This window comes from Mus musculus, chromosome 4 (genome assembly GCF_000001635.26).
Source record: "Mus musculus strain C57BL/6J chromosome 4, GRCm38.p6 C57BL/6J".
In the NCBI taxonomy this organism is placed as follows: domain Eukaryota; kingdom Metazoa; phylum Chordata; class Mammalia; order Rodentia; family Muridae; genus Mus; species Mus musculus.
The window spans coordinates 93,597,263-93,603,457 of record NC_000070.6 but is presented as its reverse complement, the minus strand read 5'-3'; the positions used below and the strand labels follow the sequence as shown (position 1 = coordinate 93,603,457).

The following is a 6,195-nucleotide window of genomic DNA, read 5'->3' as shown; positions in this document are numbered from 1 at the left end:
TCTTTTTTTTTTAGTTCAAAAATAGATATAGACAAACCTATAGATATATGCTAAAGAAAGAAGACCTAGCTGTGTTTTTAGTGATGAGTGATGTAGATTTTACCAACTGGTAGGCCATTCTTTGTCATTACCCCTGTGCCTGATGGCTTGAGCTTGAACAGGATGAAGAAAATAATTTGTTAAAGGGCACATGGTAATAGAGGAATATGTATAGACCAGATTCTAATTCCCAAGCTTTTTTTCTATTAAACCTAGAAGACTAGGAAAATATTTGGCGTAAAACTATAATTAACTGAACCCCTAAGAGATTATCTGCCATGATGTAATGTAAAGTGAACATCTGGCGCCTAATGTATTTCAAGAGGTAACTTAAACAAGGATCAAATGGATTTGATAACTCATTTTGAATTGGGGCCATGAGTGATAAATGAGAATTACTCAGTGATCACAACACCTGAAACCGTCAGAATCACCATAATTTAGTCCTAACAGAGACAGCATATTCAAGCCATTGAGAACATGCTTAAAATTTAACATATGTTCAGTTTCTGTGGATACATGCATATAGTCATGAGGTTTTCCCAGTTACTATTGATATGCTCAAGATATTGAGCCTTTTTTATGCTAGAGACAAAACTGAACCTCCTATGTATGATACTTGTGAAAAAGTGCTAACTTTTCTAAAGAAAGCAGTAAGGTACATACACTACTGATTTCTAACACATTTCCACATACCTGCCTTTGCAACCCACAACCCAGACTGGTACTGTTACCACTGCATGTAATGAGTAGGAACAAGGATCTCTTTCAACCTTTGTGCTAGAAAGCAGAACAGGTATGAAATAGAGCTAGTTTGGCCTGTCAAGTCATCTTAGAACAGTGGTTCGCAATCTCTCTCTCTCTCTCTCTCTCTCTCTCTCTCTCTCTCTCTCTCTCTCTCTCTCTCTCTCTCCTTTATTTTAATTAATATATTTACTTTGTATCCCAATATCAACCCTCTCCATCCCAGTACCTCACTTAGGATGATATGTTTTAGTTCCATCCATTTGCAAGCAAAATTCATGATGTCCTTGTTTTTAATAGTTGAATAGCATTCCATTGTGTAATTGAACTACTTTTTTTATTCATTCATCAGTTGAGGAACATCTAGGTTGTTTCTGGTTTCCAACTCTTATGAATAAAGCTGCTATGAACATAGTCGAGCAAGTATCATTGTGGGATCATAGAGCATGTTTTGTATATGCCCAGGAGTGGTATAACTAGGTCTTGAGGCACAAGTTTGCATATTCAGTAGATATCTACATTTGTGGTCACTTAGGGTCTGCAAGACATCTGCCCAGGCCCTTCTCTGTTGAAACATTGGGTATAATTCTGACAGGTCAGACTTTACAGGTTACTTGGCCTCTTTTCCTTGCAGCTTTTAATATTCTTTGTTTGTTTTATACATTTAGTATTTTGATTATTGTGTGGCAAGAGGATTTTCTTTTCTGGTCCAGTCTATTCAGCATTCTGTAAGCTTGCTGTATATTTTTAAGTATCTCTTTCTTTAGGTTAGGGAAATGTTCTTCTGTGATTTTATTGAAAATGTTTTCTGGCCCTTAGAGCTGAGAATCTCCTTTCTACTATTCTTAGGTTTGGTATTGTCACCGTATTCCATATGTCCCAGATGTCTTGTGTTAGAAATATTTTCCCTTTAGCAATTACTTTCACAGATATATCAATTTCTCCTATTGTGTCTTTGATGCCTGAGATTCTGTCTTCCTTTATGTATTCTGTTGGTGATGCTTATGTCTGCAGTTCCTGTTCTCTTTCCTAGGTTTTCTATCTCAAAGTTGCGTCAGTGTGTGTGTGTGTGTGTTGTGTGTTTTATTTTTGTTTTCTATTTTGCTTCTATTCCTATTATCAGGTCTTGGATAGTTTTACTCATAGGCTTTGCCTGTGTGGTTTCATTTTTCTGTACTTCTTTATATTTATTTGCTTCCTGTTTTAATGATTGCACCTATTTGAATATATTTCCCTGTACTTCATTAAGGGATTTACTAATCTTTAAAGATCTCTATCACATTATGAGTCTGGATTTGTGATCATCTTCTTGTGCTTCAGTTTCATTAGGATATCTAGGACTTGCTTTAGCATGGTTGCTGAGCTCTGGTGGTGCCATATTGCCCTGGCTCTCATTGATTGTGTTCTTCTACTGTCCTGTAGGCATCTGTTGTTTACTGGTGTTGTCTGGATGATCTTGATGACAGCAGGAGTTCTTGGGAAGACAGAGGAAATTGTGAACCAGACAATGCAGGTAAGGGACCCTCCTCTGCTGACTGTGCTATAGGTAGAACAGACTGGCAAGGGATTGGTGGGGCAATATTCCAAGAAAAAATGAGGAGTCCTTTATGAGTTTGCCGTTCATTCTTGCACAGGGACACTACTAATCTGCTCTGAATTATTCCAATTTTAGTACATGTACTGCCGAAGCAACCACAGTTCTAAAGTTTCTAATGCTGCAATTTTTAAAAGATAGTCATGGTTACCACAATCATAAAATCATTTTTGTTGCTGTTTCATAACTGTAATTCTGCTACTGTTATGAATCATAATGCAAAGATATGATATATAGAATATGTGGTATGTGGCCCCTGTGAAAGGGTCATTTGATCCCCAATGGGGTCATGACCTATAAGTATAACCGCTATTTCAGAATATTTCTTTCCCTGATATTTTGTTCTTTCATTTAGGAATTATACTTTTCTTTAATGACATCTCTTTCTTATTCTAGCTGAGTTTATATCCATGTGTACATCAGATTTGAGTCACAATTTATTTTGAAGATGCAAATTGGTACAATTTTTTCCTTAATAACACTTTATGCTTTTAGCATTGTGATACTATAATAGTTCTTAGGTTTCTGAAATAGAGGCTGTGAGTACAACAATCCCAGGGGAAGATAGAGAATTTCTTAGAAATATTTTTTTACCAAGAATATAATTTCTACTTTATAGTAATGATGCTGGTACCAGGCTCTTTGGGGTCCTGAGTTGAAAGAGAAAAAGCACAAAATCACAAATGAAAACATTAAGAAAGGGTTGTTTAAAGTGAAGCATAACTTCATTAAGCTCACAACACTCTGCCTTGGAGTAGAACTATAGTTCAACGTTGGGGAACTTGCTCAGTCCTGGCAAAATTTGTGGTTCAATTCCCAGAACTACATATACATGTATACGCAGAAGTATATAATATTCTCTTATATCTATAATTTATTGATTTTTGGTGTGGGTTTAGTGGTTGTGATATAAAGGATGGGATAAATGTAGTTGGCTAAATGCTCTGTATATTGCTTTGACCGGGTTGTGTAATGATAGTCATAGTCAGCATAGATAAAATATAAACTCTGAAGAAAGGTAATTCATAAGCCATAGAAAAATGCCTTTCAGTAGGTAATGGCACCATCTTTTGACATAGGGGATTCTAATTGTATTGGTAATGTTAATAGTAGACAGTTGTTTCCTGGTGTTTAACTATTGCCTGTAAGAGACCAGAGAACACAAACTAAAACACAGGTTTCCTCCTTTTGTTTCCAAGACAGTGAGAGAATTTTCTCAATGTTCAAAAACATTCGTATTTCCAGTTATATAAATCGAAGTTTAAAAGCATTTAATAGGTTTTTTGGTGGCATAACTTCCATCTTTGTGGAAAGAAAACACCATCTTTGTGGGAGGTAAACATTGCTAATTAAGTCCAATACTATCTTGAGAAAGGGAGACCAGTGATAACATTTATTCAACTGGAATTGTTATATTAAAAGAACGACAATATCCACTTATTACAATCAAGTTTTACTTAACCAGGACTTTCCAACAAAAACATTGTTAGCCATTCATGGTCTGAATTCTACTGCTTGAGTTAAATTATGCTACATACTAAAAGCCATGTGACCCCTATTTTTGTAACAAGCAAAGCAGTGGCTATTACTCATTAGTAAGTTTTAAAGAAGGGCTTCAGGCTAGCCCCTTTTCCCTCCTTCTAATTCTGGGCAAAGATCATTTTGGTTCCAGGAACAGACTTTTAAGTATTATCCAAATATTCCAACAGTGTATCCTTTTGCACATGATACATTTCTTCTTGACATATAAAACAAGGAGGTTCAATGGCCTGACCCATTTTCCACCCAAAGAGGACATGGAGATTTGATGCATCCTCATAGTGGTTTCCGTTCTGCCTACAACATGGCACTAGGCACACTTCAAAACAAATGTCCTCTTACTGTTCTCAACATTGCCCATTATAAATTTGCTTCCCACGACCCACCACCATGAACTTTATGAGTCAATGACTTCTCAGTCTCTGGTCTTATCTCCTTTTGAAGAGTGTATTGTGGTAGATGATAGCTAATTTATTCTGGGTTAGATTCATGCATTGTGGGAGTTTTTAGACATTTCCTGACACAGGACTAATGAGGTATTCATTTATGGATCCATGCATGTCTAGTAATCTCTTATACTGTGGCTGATCTGGAGTCTTAGTTCAATCCCTAAATTTTTTTTTCCAGATTCTAACAAATCCTAGCATTATTTTCTGTCTAGAAACTATTTTACAAAAGCCTCCAGCAGCTGAACTCTGCTTAGCTTCATGGAGTCTTACTCTCAAAATGCATGTCTTAGTATTAACAAAGCATTCACAATGGAGTCTTGTCATCAACATGCATGTCTCTATATTGACCAAGCACGCAAACTTCTCTGTTGCTGTAGTTCTCTCACTGTCAGCTCTCTCCCCTCTCTGGTGCCCTGTGCTCTGCATGCTTGTGCTCTACTCTCAACTTCCTCTTCCCACAGAGATGTGTGCTCTGTCTGTAAGAATGAAATTCTAACTGCTGTTCTTCTTCAAGGAGAAAATCCTGGCTGACCCCTGCTTCAGAAGGGTTACTTCTTAATGGGCTACTTGTTGTCACATGAGGTGAACTGAACACTTGTGCCCTACCATATCAGGTCATCAGACCTGACTTCCAGCTTCAAACTCTATATACTTTGAGTGTGGTGATTTTTTTTTTTTTGCCTTTTTAAAAAATTAGATATTATCTATATTTACATTTCAAATGCTATCCCAAAAGTTCCCTATACCCTCCCCCCACCCTGCTCCCTTACACACACACTTCCACTTCTTGGCCTTGGCATTCCCCTGTACTGGGGCATATAAAGTTTGCAAGACCAAGGGGTCTCTCTTCCCAATGATGGCCGACTAGGCCATCTTTTGCTACATATGCAGCTAGAGACATGAGCTCTGCGGGTCATGGTTAGTTCATATTGTTGTTCCACCTATAGGGTTGCAGACCCCTTCAGCTCCTTGGGTACTTTCTCTAGCTCCTCCATTGGGGGCCCTGTGTTCCATCCTATAGATGACTATGAGCGTCTACTTCTGTATTTGCCAGGCACGGGCATAGCCTCACAAGAGACAGCTATATCAGGGTCCTTTCAGCAAAATCTTGCTGACATATGCAATAGTGTCTGGGTTTAGTGGCTGATTGTGGGATGGATTCCCGGGGGGTGGAGGGAGTCTCTGGATGGTCCATCCTTTTGTCTTAGCTCCAAATTTTGTCTCTGTAACTTCTTCCATGGGTATTTTGTTCCCTATTCTAGGGAAGAATGAAGTATCCACATTTTGGTCTTCTTTCTTGATTTTCTTGTGTTTTGCAAATTGCATCTTGGGTATTCTAAGTTTCTGGGCTAATATCCACTTATCATCGAGTACAAATCAAGTGACTTCTTTTGTGATTGGGTTACCTCACTAAAGATGATATCTTCTAGATACATCCATTTGCCCAAGAATTTCATAAATTCATTGTTTTTAATAGCAGAGTAGTACTCCATTGTGTAAATGTACCACATTTTCTGTATCCATTCCTCTGTTGAGGGGCATCTGGGTTCTTTCCAGCTTCTGACTATTATAAATAAGGCTGCTATGAACATAGTGGAGCATGTGTCCTTATTACCAGTTGGTACTTCTTCTGGGTATATGCCTAGGAGAGGTATAATTGAAGACCCAGAAATGAATCCACACACCTGTAGTCACTTGATCTTAGACAAGGGAGCTAAAACCATCCAATGGGAAAAAACCAACATTTTCAACAAATGGTGCTGGCACAACTGGCGGATATCATGTAGAAGAATGTGAATTGATCCATTCTTATCTCCTTGTACAAAGCTC

The 6,195-nt window shown here is 37.8% G+C and overlaps 1 non-coding gene across 1 annotated transcript; it reads right to left on the bottom strand.

Moving 5' to 3' along the window:
• Window positions 1-2,372: 2,372 nt before the first annotated feature.
• Gm24796 lies at window positions 2,373-2,479 on the bottom strand. The gene has a single exon (XR_003955447.1). It is a non-coding gene; the product is annotated as a U6 spliceosomal RNA (small nuclear RNA).
• Window positions 2,480-6,195: the final 3,716 nt, after the last annotated feature.